Source organism: Trifolium pratense, linkage group LG3 (genome assembly GCF_020283565.1).
Source record: "Trifolium pratense cultivar HEN17-A07 linkage group LG3, ARS_RC_1.1, whole genome shotgun sequence".
Lineage (NCBI taxonomy): Eukaryota > Viridiplantae > Streptophyta > Magnoliopsida > Fabales > Fabaceae > Trifolium > Trifolium pratense.
The window spans coordinates 47,791,833-47,809,152 of record NC_060061.1 but is presented as its reverse complement, the minus strand read 5'-3'; the positions used below and the strand labels follow the sequence as shown (position 1 = coordinate 47,809,152).

Here is a 17,320-nt window from a genome sequence, read left to right as displayed (position 1 = left end):
TATAAAAAGTGAAAAGGTCAAAAACTTATTTATACAAAACTCATTTTTGTGAATCAAAATTCAAGTAACTAAATCATTTTCTTTCTATATATCTATTAATTACTATAAAGACCCGTGCCAAGCAGAACGAGGTATATGATCTTTATAATTTTTTAACAGGTTTTATACATTATAATATGTATTGTTATATACAAATTAAATCTATTAAATATAGATTTAATTGCAAATTCAATCTTATTATTTTATCACACTAACAAAAATAGTCCTTTTTTTGTTATCTCTCGAGAGGTCTCTTGGTTGAGGATCCACTGTTCAACCTCGAAACCCTTCACCGAGAAAATATTCCCATTTTTTAAAATAATTTTTTTGGTTTCTCAAGTGTAAATTTTAATTTTGTAATTTTGGTCTCAAAATTAATCTAAAAGTTTTCCCCTCAATTTTATATTTAGAGCAATAAATTATCATTTTTTGACAAAAAAAATATAATTTTACAAAGAGAATTATTTTTGTGGGAGTAATAAAATGGTGCAAAGTGAAAACTATAAATAAAATTTAAAATAATATAAATAATAAGTATTTTCTTAAACTCTAGAATAAGAAGCTTGTCTTCTTCAATTCACATTATATTATCTTAAAATAAGAAAAAAAAGATCAGAGTAGATAAATCAAAGAAGAGGAGCATGGCCCCCCTTTTTGTACAAAAAAAAAAAAAAACAAAATCAAAGAAGAAATTGAAACCCAAACCAATTTTATCCCCCTATAAATTTTGTCTTCTTCAATTGACATTATATTATCTTAAAATAAAATTATAATTACCAACAATGAATTGGTCCAAGTGGTATGAATTTTGGTCCCCTTAAGCATGTGGTCAGGGGTTTGATTCTTAGCTCATGCGTATAGAAAAAATTCGGTTGAGATGGGAGAATCCACCTTGTGTGTCCCATAGATTCTCCGACGAAGAATAGTCATTGCTTACGGCGGTGGAAACTTCGTACCAATATCATGATAACAAAAAAAATTATAGTTTCAATAAAACATATTATTTAATATAGAGTAGATAAATCAAATCAAGGAGGAAGAAACAATTCGTTGTATATGAAAAAGATTAGAATCACCCCACTATATTTTACCCAATAAAGATGAGAGAGTCGAAAAATTGAAAAAGAAAAAAAACTATTCAAAACATGTTAATCCTCTGGAAACTTGGCATTTTGTTGTATATATGTCCCGGATCAAAGCTTAATTTGTATCTCTCCCTTATCTACTTCTTATACTTGGGATGCTTGCTCTTATTATAATTCTTCTTTGCCTTTGCAAAAAAAAAAATCCTCTAGAAGCTTATTTTCTTCGAATGATGTTATATCTTCTTAAAATAAGATTTTAATTTCAATATAACATATTATTCAATATAGAGAGATAAACTAAATCAAGATGAGTAGATGAACCAAATTAAATACGATAAAGAAACAATGACAAAGATTTGATCACTCTCTAACCTTTACACCTAGATCGTATTTTATTGAGTGTTATATATGCATGCTGCAAAAGTCAGTTGCTACGGCATATCTTGCCGTCGTTGCCGCCACTATAAACTATTTTTTATTTTTTTTAGTTTTGGTTAAATAAACTATTCATTTATATGTTAAACTTTAGGCTTAATTAAGGTTTTAATCCCTCTATTTGTTAAAACTATAATTTTAGTTTTGTTATTTTTAACTGCACAATTTTAGTCCCTTATTATTTCTGAAATTTTGACTAAATTTTAACAATTTTTCCTCCTCAAATGGTCAAATACTTAATTTTTAAAGTTTTTTTTGACTAACCAGAAAAGAACCTTAACATTTTTTTATAATTTTTAGTACTTTACATATTTTTAATTTTGAGTACGTTACATATTTAACAAATTTATCTTTCAGCGCATTGTTCTTTTAAATTCATTTATTTTTCAGTTTTGTACCTTGAAGCATTCTTACTTCTTTTACTTTAATGGGTTTTTTTTTGGGTCAAGTAGCTTAGTGGCTAGACTTTCACATTTAAATGTGAAATTCGGGATTCGAACCCCGACCATTCCAATAATGTCTTTAGTAGCTACCATTTGAGCTACACTTATGAGACTACTTTCATGGTTTTTATACTTCAAATAATTTAATTTTTAATCCAAATTTTTTTTTGTTAAATAGTCTAATAGTTAGAAAATCTAAGTCTTTTAAAATGGGCAATTCACTTTAGAGTGCATATAAATTCAATTCAAAAATGAATAATATCAACAATTAATTAATAAATTAAATGTAGATAATGTAGGTAGGGTTGTACAAAAAAACAGGTTAAATATGTTTTTAATCCCTATAGTTGTTTTAGAATCTTCTGGATTTTCACATTTGTTCCCAAATTTAAGCTAAGTCTAATTTCTAATCTTCTGGTTTGGGCATTGGTTGACCAGTGTTTTGCTGTCGTAAACGCTTGACGTTCTGCTTAGGACTAGTTGTTATTTGTTAATGAAATCCATTTTTGCTTGTTAAAATAAAAACAATTCCTCTCACTTGTTAAAAATATAGTATTGTGTGATGTCCTCACCTTTCCAAATGTTTCCCTTGTTTCTTTTGCCCTCATCGGAAACAATGCCTTTTACTTTCACTTTCAGGCAAACTCAAGTCACAAGGAAAGAGGAGAAGAAAAGATAATCAATGGAAATTCTATCTTCTATTGTTGGAATAGTAGCAGAACATACTGTTGTGCCTATTGGACGTCAAGCAGGTTACTTGATATTCTACAATGGCAATTTCAGTATGTTAGCGGTTAGTGTTACAAACCTTGAGGCTGCCAAAGAAAGAATAACCCATTCCGTTGAAGAAGAAAGGAGAAACGGTAAAAAGATTGAAAGAGATGTGATGAACTGGTTAGAGAAAGTGGATGAGGTCATTGTAAAGGCAAATCAGCTTGAAAATGATCCTCGTCGTGCCAATGCTAGGTGCTCAGCATGCCCGTTCCCCAATTTGATTTTGCGTCATCAACTGAGTAGGAAAGCCACAAAAATTGTAAAAGATGTTATTGAAGTTCAAGAAAAAGGGAAGTTTGATCGAATTGGTTACCTTCCCACCCTAGATGGAGAAGCCTCCTCCTCCTCAACAAGAGGTGGTGAAAATTATGAGACAAGGGAATCACTTAAAGAGAACATTATGAAGGCACTAACGCACCAAAATTCATGCAACATTGGGGTCTATGGGTTGGGTGGGGTGGGTAAAACCACTCTGCTGCAGGAAGTTTTTGAAATATCTAAGCAACACAAATTGTTTGATACAATTGTTACAACGAATGTAACAAAAGATCCAGACATTAAAACAATTCAAGGGGAGATTGCAGATTTGTTGGGTCTACGATTCGATGAGGAGACTATTCTTGGCAGAGCACATCGCCTGAGACAAAGAATCATGATGGAAAAAAATATCCTTGTCATTCTAGATGATATATGGACCAAACTTGATTTGAAGAAAGTTGGAATTCCATTTGGTAATGAACATAATGGTTGTAAATTGTTGATGACATCTAGAAATCAAGATGTTTTGCTTCAAATGGATGTTCCAAAGGATTTAACTTTCAAACTTGAACTTATGAGTGAAAACGAGACATGGAGCTTGTTTCAATTTATGGCTGGGGATGTGATTAAAGATAGCAATCTGAAAGGTGTAGCAATTCAAGTTGCCCAAAAATGTGAAGGTTTGCCTCTTGTGGTAGTGGCAGTTGCTCGAGCATTGAAAGATAAGAGGGATGTTCAATTTTGGAAAGATGCATTAAGGAGATTACAAAGTGGTCATGATACAATTTTTTCTGCTTTAGAATTAAGTTACGACTCATTGAAGAGTGATGAAATGAGGGATGTCTTCTTGCTTTTTGCATTATTTCCAAATGAAAAGGTACATTACTTTCTAAAAGTTGCGATGGGTTTGCATATATTAAAGGATATTAAGATTGTGGATGATGCTAGAAATAGACTTTATTCAATAATCCATTCTTTGGAGGCAACTTGTTTGCTTGAAATGAAAACAAGTGGAAATATCCAAATGCATGACTTTGTTCGTGATTTTGCTATCTCCATAGCACGTAGGGACAAACATGTATTTCTGAGAAAACAATCAGATGAGGAATACCCAACCAAGGATTTTTTAACAAGGTGCACGCAGGTCGTTCTAGATGGTTGTGAGCCAGAGCTTCCTCAAATGATTGACTGTCCAAACATGAAGTTTTTGTGTTTGGACAGTAAGAAGAACCGTTCTTTAGAAGTCCCTGATGATTTTTTTGAGGGTATGGGAAGCCTTAGAGTCCTAGATTTAACATTGCTGAACTTGTCTTCATTACCCACTTCCTTTCGCTTCCTAACCGACCTTCAAACACTGTGTTTGGATTTTTGCATTTTGGAAAATATGGTTGAAATCAATGCTTTGCAAAATTTAAAAATTCTTTCCCTTTGGGGTTCTTCAATGACCAAGTTGCCAAGAGAAATAGGGCAATTGACTCAATTGAGAATGCTTGATTTGAGTAATTCAGGAATAGAAGTGCTCCCACCTAACATTATATCAAGCTTGACCAAACTGGAGGAGTTGTACATGGGCAATACCTTTGTTAATTGGGGAGATGCGAGTTCAACGGCTCAAAACAAAAATGCTAGCATTTCTGAGCTTCGAAAACTACCCAAATTGACAACTCTAGAATTACAAATTCCCGAGAGTTGGATGTTGCCAAGGGACTTGCAGACAGTGTTTGAGAAGTTGGAAAGATATAAAATAGCTATTGGTGATGTATGGGAATGGTCTGACATTGTGAATGGAACCTCAAAAACATTGATGCTCAAACTTGGTACTAACATACATTTGGAGCACGAAATAAATGCATTGATTAAGGGTGTTGAGAATTTGTACTTGGATGATGTAGGTGGAATTCAAAATATGGTTTATCAACTAAATGGAGAAGGATTTCCATTGTTGAAACATCTCCACGTCCAAAATAATGCAAACATGAAGCATATTGTTGACTCTCAAGAGAGGAATCAAATCCATGCGTGCTTTCGCATCTTGGAAACACTAGTACTTCATAATCTTAAAAATTTGGAGCATATATGTCTTAATCCACTTTCAATTACTTGTTTTGGAAGTCTTAGTGTTATCAAAGTCAAAAATTGTGTCCAATTGAAATATCTTTTCTCCTTTACATTGGTTAAAGAACTTTCCCAACTTTCTAAGATTGAAGTTTGTCAGTGTAATTCTATGAAGGAGATAGTGCTCGGAGACAACAGTTCAAGTGCATCAACAGTTTTTCGATTTCGTTCTTTGACTTTAGAACATTTGGAGACACTTCAGAATTTCATCTCCAGAAGTGAGCAAAAACATCAAGGGTTAGAGCCTTCTGTTTCAACACCATTGTTCAATGATCAGGTATGTTCTTTTTAATTTTGTGATATGTTTAGGTACAACAATATATGTCGTTTACCAATGAAGCATTTAATGTTATTTTTCATATTATACCATTAACTATTTATTACTTGCTCTTCTTTCAATTCTTCAATTTATTTTTTCCATATCATAAATGAATGACAATTTTGTAAATCAACTCTCTTTTCCGTATAACATTAATTATATTTCTTAATATATGTAAAAGTGTCAAAGTGACATATATTGTGGTACAAAATGAGTAATAGATAAATTGGCAGGTTTAGTAAATAAGCAATTGAGTATCAATCTTTAATTTATTATAAAAACCCATCTTTGTAGACTTATATAGTTATTAAATTTCATTTATAATACTAATATTTTTTTTTGTTTATAATCCATTTATAATACTAATATCGATCTTAACGCATCAATGTTGTATCGATATATATTTTTAAATGTTTATCATATTTTTGTTAAGATATATACATCATACATTAGCATTCAATTATGATTTATGTTAATTTGTTTTTATGTAGGTTGCATTTCCAGATTTGGATTTCCTTAAATTGAGTTTTCTCAATTCGAATAAAATTTGGAATGACAATCATCGGTCTATGTGCAACTTAACGAGCTTGATTGTGGAGAGTTGTGATGGATTGAAGTACTTATTCTCGTCTATTATGGTTAAAAGTCTTGAGAACCTCAAAAAACTTGAAATAAGTAATTGTCCTTTGATGGAGGATATAATAGCCAAAAAAGAAAGAAACAATAAAATGGAAGAGGTATGTTAATTCTACCACTCGGAACATTCAATTAATTTTAAACTTGTATTTAAATAATTATGTATAATGATATTGGCTATTTATAAATTTTTTAGGTTCATTTTTCCAAATTAGAGAAAATCACATTGAAAGACATGGACAACTTGAACACAATATGGCACCGCGAATTTGTAACAGTGAAGATGTTGCAAGTGAGCAATTGTAAGAAAATTGTTGTTGTTTTTCCTTCTTCAATGCAAAAAACATATGAGAAGTTAGAGATGTTGGAGGTTACAGCTTGTGCTTTGGTAGAAGAGATATTTGAATTGAGTTTCGATGAAAATGGCAGTGCAGAGAATACAACACATTTGAAAGTTGTTATTGATGGATTGCCAAAACTGAAAAATATATGGAGTGGGGATCTTCGCAGAATTCTTAGTTTTCAAATTCTTATTGTTGTAAGACTTGCAAACTGTGAAAGCTTGGAGTATCTATTACCACTTTCTATAGCCACTCGTTGTTCACATCTCCAAGAACTTCATATAAAAAACTGTGGAAATATGAAGGAAATTGTTGCAGAGGAGAAAGAAGCTGGAGTGAGTGCAGCTCCCACATTTGAGTTTAATCAATTAAGTATTTTATTGCTTTGGAACTTGCATAAACTCAAGGGTTTCTATGCTAAAGAGCATACCCTATCATGTTCATCTTTGAAGGAAATTGATGTTTTCAATTGTGCAAAGTTGAATTTGTACAGAACTCTGTCTACAAGAAGCTCCAATTTTCAAGATGACAAACTCTCCGTTTTAACGCCACAACCACCTTTCATTGTTGAAGAGGTATGTATGCATATAGATGCATGTATTCAATTGTCAAATTGAAAACTAATTCAGTAAAAAAACAAGAAAAAACTTAAAAGTTTTTTTTTTCACAATAAAAAACTTAAAAGTTTTAGATTTTTTAAAAAAATTAATAACCATTTGATATTTTATAAATTATAATTTTTTATATTGATCATTTAAATTTTTCACGAAATTTTGATGCTGTTCATTTCAATGGCCAATTTTTTGGTCGACTCTTGCAAACTCATTTTCTTAACAATTTTTTAAATAAGTGATAAGGCCTCTTAGATTATTTATAGTAATATTTTGACCGTAGAATCTCACCAGCTAGCAAATAAACTAAGTCATTGAGCTTAAGTGGTTAATGAGCTTTTTGTCAAAAAAAAATAGTGGTTAATGATGAACTTCACCAAAGAACAGATTTCAGGAGAACCCGAGTTCGATTTTTGGGAGGAACAATTTCTTGACTTATATCAAATATTTATGATTTCATTCATAATTCATAATAAAATTCAAAATTTTCAAACTTTGATAAACACATGACTTCACTTTTTTATATTTTCCAAATCTAGTATTGAGATTGTGCACCAATTAATTACTAATTAGTACTCGCTCCGTTCCAAATATAAGTCACATTGGCCAAATTACACAAATTAAGAAATTTAACTAATGTTGTATGAAAAAGAGAAATTATGAGTTAGTTTACAAAATTGTCCTTCATTAATGGTATATAAAAAATAATTTGAATAATTGAAAGAAGAGAAAGTAATAAATGATTAAGGGTATAATAGGAAAACTAGCATTAAATGCTATATTGGTAATGTAAAGTGGTTTATAATTTGGTACAAATTTTTTCTCAAAATGACTTATATTTTGGAACAGACGGAATAACTTTTAATTTTTTTATACAATTTTGAATGAGTTTTTGTATTCATATTTATAATATTAAAAGAATCTCTTCCACACAAATTTAGAATTTTTAACAAAAGATGAATTTAATATTAAAAATTTATATTTCATTCATATATTATTAAAGACAATTAAACTTTTGCAAGACAAATTTCTATAATGTGCTAAACATGATCAATAAAAAAAATTCAAAATTTAGAATGATACACATAAGTTGCCTTTGATTTAGACTATTACCTCTATTTTTTTTATTTTTTTTTAATTTTTCCAAGAAAACAAGGTCATTGTGAGCTTCCCGTAATGACCACAAAGTGGTGATACCTTGGTATTCTTCTTTATAAAAATAAAATTTTGTCGAAAAAAAAAATGATAATATAAAAATTCTTCTTTATAAAAATACAAATTTAGTAAGAAGAAAAAGAAAAAGAAACAAAATTGGAAACTCCTATAAAAAATAAAAATATTTTCAAATATATGCAAAAACATGATAATACTCAATTTAGAGAACAGTATTTGGAACAATTTATGTCAAAAGTTCTCAAAACATTTTTGTTTATAGATATATTTGATAAATATCTATAGAATGTATAGAGGCAATAAAAAAATATGGAGTGCAAATTTGAGTTAAAGTAATTACTTTTTGTGGCAATATTAAAATTCTTTTAAATTGTTCTTTATATGTATTTTAGGTTATTCCAAATTTGAAGAAGTTGAGAATAAATAACAAAGAAGCTAACGTGATATTGCAAGCCCAAAACTCAAGTGCCCTGTTCACCAAAATGACATTTCTTTCTTTGTCCTTTGATATTATTGAAGATGCTACATTTCCTTATTGGTTTCTTCAAAATGTGCACACTCTTGAGTCACTAGTTGTTGAATGGAGTAGCTTCAAGAAAATATTTCAAGATGAAGGACAAATAAGTGAGAAGAAGACTTACCCACAACTCAAAAGGCTCACGTTGTATCAATTACATAAGCTTCAACATATATGTGAGGAAGGATTCCAAATTGATCCTGTTCTTGCATTCCTTGAAAACTTATATGTTGATAATTGTTCTAGTTTGTTAAGTTTATTGCCTTCCTCCGCCACCCTTAATCATTTGGAATATCTGGAGATAACAAATTGCAACGGGTTAAAGAAATTAATTACATCTCCTACGGCACAAAGTTTGCACAAGCTCATTTCGCTGAAGGTAAAAGACTGTAATTCACTTGAAGAAATAATTACTGGAGAGGAAAATGTTGACATTGCATTTATTAGTTTAGAATTATTGATGTTGGATTGTTTGCCAAGCCTCAACAAATTTTGTTCTACTAAGTGTTTCTTGAAGTTTCCAATGTTGGCGGAAGTAATTGTGAGGGAGTGTCCTCGCATGAAGATTTTTTCAGAGGGAAACACAAGTACACCAAATCTTCGAAAAGTTAAAATTGCAGAAAATGATGAATGGCTTTGGAAGGGAAACCTAAATGATACAATAACCAACATATTTGAAGATAAGGTATGCTTGATTTACCAATTTATTTGTTGTGCAACAATATTACGATTTACCCTTGTGTTGGTTTTGTTCTTTTCTTTGGATGCATGATAGTTGGTTTTTAATCCACAATGTTAAAAAATTTCATTTTGATTTGATAAGGATATCTCTATTATGATAATTTTCTGGTTGGAGAATGAAAAATTTCATTTTAGAAATGAAATAATTTATGAAGAAATTATCAAGCGCGTTGAGTCATCAACAAAGTATATATAACATTTACGAACTCAGTTAGGTGAAAATGTAAAATTAAACAAGTTAGGGATAGGGAGAGTATTTCAAATTTGCAAAGAATTTTGCTATGTATATAGATATAGATTTGGTAATGTTGGGAATTGCCTTGAAAACGTGAAAAAAACACTAATCTGTTATTTTTCGCCCCGGGCGAAAAACCTGTGTCCCGGGCGAAATTTGAAGCAGAAAAAAGGGAGCTCTCTGTTTTCTTTTCGCCCCAGGCGAAAACATTGGTGCCTCAGGCGAAAATTTTCGCCCCAGGCGAAAAAACTGGTGCCTCGGGCGAAAATCGCTGCAGGGTATTTCAAGGGTCACGTTTTCTGTTTTTCAGAGAAAGTTTTGAGGGTTTCTTTCACCAAAACGGCGGCTAGGGTTAAGAGGGTTACTCTTGGTTCATCTCTAGGTTTTGGGTGTTGATTCTTTCATCTTGTAATCACTTATCATTGAAATCTAATTCTTACAACTCTTTTGTATTGAATCGTTGTAATCAAGATTTTCATTGATAGTGGAACGGAGAGTGGCTCTCTCCCCCAGAGTAGGTCGGTTTTGACTGAACTGGGTAAACAATTGCTTCGTGTTCTTACAGTTTTATTACTTATCTTTTGTTCGTGATTATTATTGCTATTTCCACGTTTTGATTGCTTATTCGATTTGCTCCACACATCAAGATTATTGGTGTGATTATTAAAGAATTCACAACAGGTAAGTACATTATCAATATCAATATTACTTTTGTTTGAACTATCTTGGTACAACTGTTTTCACAGGTGGCATTTGGTGGTTTTAAGCATTTAAAACTGGCTGAATATCCAGAGTTGAAAGAATTGTGGTATGGTCAACCTCAGCACAATCTATTTAGGAGTCTGAAGTATCTAGTGGTTCACAGATGTGATTTTTTATCTGAGGTTCTCTTTCAACCAAATTTGCTACAAGTGCTAATGAACTTGGAAGAATTAGATATCACATATTGTGATTCATTAGAAGCAGTTTTTGATATGAAAGGTGGTGAATTTGAAAAAGAAATTCTTGTGAAGAATTCTACTCAATTGAAGAAATTAACACTATCTAATCTTCCAAAACTGAAGCATGTATGGAAGGAGGACCAACATAGCACTATGGGGTTTCAAAATTTAATTGAAGTGTCTGTTGAGAAGTGCACAAGTTTGAAAAGCCTCTTTCCGCTCTCAGTAGCTAGAGATATGAACAAAATTCAAACACTTGAAGTGACTTCATGTGGGATTGAAGAAATTGTTTGGAGGGAGGAAGGAGTGGATGAGATAGTTGAATTTGTGTTTCCTAATTTAACATACATTAGACTTCACTGTTTGGCCAAACTAAAGACATTCTTTGCCGGAGTCCATTCTCTTCAATGTAAATCATTGAATACAATCATCTTTTCCGGATGTCCAAAAATTGAGCTATTTAAGGCAGAGCCTTTGAGACACCAATTAAGTGCCAAAAATGATGAGCTCAATATCTCAACATATCAACCTTTGTTTGTGATTGAAGAGGTAAGAGTAACATGAAATGTAAATTTTACATGTGCAAATATTGATTTGTTTTAATGTGTTATTAACTTTATGACAAATTATTCAACTTGTCTTTTATATTGGTTGATGGCTTTAGGCTAATAAATTGGTTTTGATGTGTTAATAATTGTTTGAAAACTCGAGAAGGAAAATATATTTCTTTTGTTCTAATTTAAGTTTTGCAATAGGTACTTGCCACTGTTGAGAATTTCTACATGAATGCCAAATATTTTGACATGATATTGCATAGCCAATATTCAGAGGTTCAATTCAACAAAGTCAAACGCATTGGTGTGGGTGAATTCTACAATGAAGAAGCTACTTTTCCACATTGGTTCTTGAAAAATGTTCCTAATTTAGAAAGCATGTCAGTCAAATGGAGTTCATTCAGGGAGATATTTCAAGGTGAACAACTCATAAGTACGGAAAAGGAAACTCAAATTATCCCGCGACTCAAAGAGTTGAAGTTATGGTACATGGACAAGCTTCAATGTATATGCAAAGAAGGACTTCAAATGGACCCCGTTCTGCATTTTCTTGAAAGCATTGATGTTTGGCACTGTTCCAGTCTTATGAAATTGGTGCCTTCTTCTGTTACCTTTAATTACTTGACCTACTTGGAGGTAACAAACTGCAATGGTTTGATAAATTTGATAACATACTCAACAGCAAAGAGTCTTGTCAAACTCACAACCATGAAGATTAAAATGTGTAATTGTCTTGAGGATGTAGTCGACGGAAAAGAAGAAGATGAGATGAATAAGATTGAATTTTCCAGTTTACAATATCTAGAACTTGTTGCTTTACCAAAACTCTGTCTCTTTTGCTCATGCACGTGCCCCGTTATGTTTCCGTTGCTGGAAGTTGTAGTTGTCAAAGAATGTCCTCGAATGGAACATTTTTCATTTGGTGTGACGAACACAACAATTCTTGAAAATGTAGAATTTGATGAAGTAAACCACTGGGAAGGCGACCTCAATGGAACAGTAAAGAAATTGTTTGATGACAAGGTATGCTTTTGTTTACGGTGGTTTATGGTTAATGAATAAACCAACTAAATCTAAAATACAAATAAGTGTTTAATCAGTGGGTGTTTGAACAAGTCACGTGATAGTCTTACGTGTGTAGAGGGTAATTTTGAAATCATCTTCGAACTAGTTTCTGCAATAACACACTATGCCCCGACACAGTTATTCTTTTTTTATCTTTTATTCTCAAATCTTTGTCATCACTCATTTAAGTTCATGGTCGTTTTGAAGTTGGAAAATTGTCTACTACAATATTATTACAAGTAATTGATTATTGCTTATAAGCATTTTTTATTTGTCTCTTGATATATTAATTTGTTTGAACAGGTTGCATTTCATAAATTCAACTGTTTAGCCTTATCTGACTACCCGGAGCTAAAAGATTTGTGGTATGGCCAACTTAATCACAATGTGTTTTGCAATCTGAAATCCCTAGTAGTGGAAAGATGTGATTTTTTATCACATGTACTTTTACCATCAAATATAATACAAGCGCTGCATGGATTGGAAGATTTAAAAGTAACAGACTGTGACTCGTTAGAAGCAGTGTTTGATGTGAAAGGTATGAAGTCTAGAGAAATATTGATAAAACAAAGCACTCAGTTGAAAAGTTTGACTTTATCTAGTTTGCCAAAATTGAAGCAAATATGGAATGAGGATCCTCATGAAATTATCAGCTTTGGAAACTTATGCAAGGTGGATGTTTCTATGTGCCAAAGCTTGCTATATATCTTTCCATTGTCACTATGCCAAGATCTTAGACATCTTGAAATGCTTGATATAACGTCTTGCGGAGTTGAGGAAATTGTAGAAATGGAAGAAGGATCAATGGAAATCAATTTTAATTTTCCCCAACTGAATACATTGGTACTATGTTATTTGACAAACCTTAAGAGCTTCTATCGGGGAAAGTATGTTTTAGAGTGCCCTCCTTCCTTGAAGATTCTTAATGTATATCGTTGTGAAGCATTAAGAATGTTTTTCTTCCAACAGCCTAACACAGTGGGCGGAAATCCCATCATACCTCAACAAGCTCTATTTTCTATTGAAAAGGTAATTCTAACCATACTTTTTTTTCCCTCTCAGTTTAGCCCCAACCTCATAAACTAGTATTAATTTTGGATGTTTAATTTAATTGATTAGTTTACCTCATAAACTAGTATTAATTTGTTTTTCAGTTGAGCCCCAACCTGGAGGAATTGGCAATAAATGGCCCGGATGTGATGGAGATATTGAATCAAGAAAATGTCTTTCATAAAGTTAAATTTCTTCGTTTGCAATGCTTGCAAGAAACTCCAACTATTTTTCTGAATGATTTCTTTACCACATTTCCACATCTTAAAACATTTCAAGTGCGTAATAGTTCTTTTGAAACATTGTTCCCTAGTAATGGTCATCTCAGCACGCAGATCTCAGTTCAAATAAGTATATTGATCCTTTATGAATTGGAAAATCTCAAGCACATCTGGCAGGAAGACTTTTCATTGGATCATCCTCTGCTGCAATATCTTGATGGGTTGTATGTATCAAGTTGTCCAAGTTTGATAAACTTGGTACCATCATCAACATCTTTCACAAATTTAACATATTTGGAAGTGGATAACTGCAAAGAGCTTATTTATTTAATAACATCCTCAACAGCTAAAAGTCTTGTACAACTCACAAGATTAATAATAAAGAATTGTGAGAAGATGTTGGATGTTGTGAAGAGTGATGAAGAAAAAGCAGAGGAAAACATCATATTTGAAAACTTGGAATACTTGGAATTGTCTTCTTTGCCAAGTTTTAGAAGCTTCTGTTATGGGAAACAAGCATTCATATTCCCATCTTTCTTACGTTTCATTGTTAAAGGGTGCCCTCAAATGAAGATATTCTCATCAGGAGTCACAGTAGCACCATACCTGACAAAAATTGAAGTGGAAGAAGGAAAGATGAGATGGAAAGGTGATCTTAATACAACTATTGAACAATTATTCATAGAAAAGGTACACAATTGTCATTTTTAATTATGAAAATTGTTTACTTATTATTCACATAATTATCCTGAACACTTACTTGGATTGGATATAACCCTGAATGAAAAATGTTTGAGCACACACACAAATAATTAAAAAAAGCAGAGAATATTATTAAATGTGTTTGTGCTCATGTAAGAAATGCTCTAATTACCAAGGCTTACAATATTAATTTGGTGCATGATTGGACGGTGACTTAGAAATTAACTACGTATGGATTAAGAAATGAAATTTTCATCGGTTAATTAGTTAGAGTCTACAAAATTCCAAGTTCCTAAAGTGACACTTTAGATAAACATTGGAGTAATAACTATATTCTTTTAACATTCTACTTAATTTTCCCTATGTGTGAAAGTTTAACACTATAAGGGTCCGTTTGGTGCACAGGATAAGAGATAGGATATGATAACTGTATCATATCCTGTCGCAATCCAGTGTTTGGTGATACAGCAGGATATGATAAGTTAATCCTGAAGCTTATCCTATCCTGTCTCTCTAGTTATAATTCTTATCCTGAATTTGAGCTGGGTTACCAGCAGGATAAGATAAGAAGAAAAAACAATTACTGATTTATTTTATAAAATATGATGGCGATTTTCGCAAGTGTACGAAATCGTGCAAGTAATATATTTAAAACGGTAAGACCGAGTGTCGAACTCAAGGATCGCGTTATACTGTTGAATTGTGATTTTTACTCGATTGAACAAAAGGTTTCAGTTTGATTGGTTGCAATAGCAATAATAATAATAACAACGAAAATTACTTTGTATTTGATAATAATAAAAATGTCAGGGATGAGTTTCACTAGACTACTATTTTAATGTAGTGACTTGATTATGACTATTGAAGCTATTTATCAAATTATTACCGAATTCCCTAAAGTATTCGTGCCCTAATTCCTTAGTGACAGAGTCGTTAATTCTAAAATAATTCCTAATTCCTTAGTGAATTTAAGATTAGAACTAAGCATGAATGAACAAGAATTCTAAATTGGTTTCAAGGGTTTGCATCTATTCCTAAATTACAAAGGCAAGAATTTCTTATATCAAAGCATTCATAAATTCAACTCCCGTATCACAATATGAATCGTAAATCAATTTAACGGTGATCAATCGATAAAAGCATTAAACACAGATATAAGAAAAATAATCAATAGAATTCTTCAATAGTCATCAATCAAATCATAAAATAAGAATAGTCATCTAGGTTTACTCATCCCTAACAATTGAGAAATTAGTTACTCATAATATTGACTAGAGATAAAAAGAGTATTCAAAATTACACATAAAATTGTTGTTGAATGACTTGAATCACCAATTAGTTGCTCTGCTGTGCAAGCCGTCGGTCTCTCTCGTCTGTGGTCTTTTTTTCTCTCTCGGCGTGCGTTTTTCTGTGCGTGACTTTCTTTTCTTTTATAGTGCATTAGATTAGATGGTAAAACCTATTTCCTCCACGTTTCTTGGGCCAACAAGTAAGGCCTGCTTATATTCTCCTCACATGTATATTGATTTAATTTCTTTCTAATGCTTAAGAAGATTTTAAGCTCCTCCCACGTGTCACAAAGGCATAGGCCACCAAAAGGCCAATGAAATTTTCTTCTTCTCATGGTCCATATAGTTGCACCCTTCCACCGTTAAGGCAATATGTCAATAATTTCCAAGCAACTTTAGCGGTAGTCTTCCGCTAACCGATGACCTATTTAACTGAACCAATCACATAAGACAAAAACTAGACGAAATGGCTGATTAGTAAAGAAATTAGAAGCATAAAAAATCAATTGACTTATGAACTTAAAAATCACAATTTATTCAAATTGAAACTAAAACAAAAATTAAACTAATAAAAATAAACTAAAACTTAATTAAAAAGACTCTAAAAACTACATTTGACGAGAGATCATCACAACCCCAAACTTAATCTGTTACTTGTCCTCGAGGAACAAAGCTTCAAAAAGTGAGAGTGCAATTCAGCTTCAAACACATGACGAAACTTTCCTGTCAATCTATCTTCATAATCAATATTAGCAAACATGTCAACAGGCAAAAACATCATACTCAAGATCACTTTCATCTACAAACAATCAATCAGGAACGCAATGCAATTCATTCAACACTTATCCATCAGGTTCAAATCTCTCTCTTCACACAATCTCACCAAATTCTCTCAAGTGTTTAAGGGTTAAGAATATCACTCAAATCCTAGATCATGCATCCTCCTACCATAGTCTTGAAAGAATTCTATACAGCAATCACAATATAATTATGCATACACTTTCAGAGGACTTTTCGGGTTATAACGGGGCTTAGGTGAAGGTGGGATATTTTTGGATAGTAAGCTAAAGACTTGGAGTTAGATAGACTATCTCAATGTATCCACTTCTTACAATTCACATCAAAACCTTTAATAAGATAAAACTTGAGAGCTTAGAGAACTGTTGTCTAATCACAACCTTTAGCACAAAAAATTAAATGCATATTTTTGGCTTTTTCTTTTCTTTTCTTTTTTTTTTCCAATTTTTCTTTCTTTCTTTGATTTTTTTTTTTTCAATTCTCTTTTTTTTTTCTTTTTTCTTTTTGTTTCTCTTTCACAGTTCTTCAATTTTTTTTTGTGTTTGCTCTCTTCTTCCCAAAACCATTTATTCTTCTTTCAATTGTCACCCCAAACTTAAAGGTTGCTATCCCATGAGCAACCCCAAACTTAAAATTTTACCAAAACTCAATGAGAAGTCCCTAACTAACTCCAAGTAAGGTGGATAATTTTTTTTTCGGTCTTTGGCTTGTAATGTGGCTCAGTAACACAATAAAAGGGTATCAGGCTCAAAGGGGTTTAGCAAAGGATAATATTATTCATAAGGTGGTCAGAAAAGGCTCAAGGTACCAAACAAACATGCCTCAGTGTAATGCAAAAATCATATGCAATGCCGTTAAGAATAAATGCAAGTTCTGAAGTAAAAACACATGTCTGGACAATTCACACATCAAGAAAAAATTCCAAGTGTTTAGGCTCAAAAGCTCACAGTTGGGATAATAGAGAGAAATAAGAGCATT

At 31.9% G+C, this 17,320-nt stretch overlaps 1 pseudogene; it reads left to right on the top strand.

The window, feature by feature from the left end:
* Nucleotides 1-17,320, top strand: part of LOC123917268 — a 57,684-nt pseudogene that overhangs the window by 35,988 nt on the left and 4,376 nt on the right.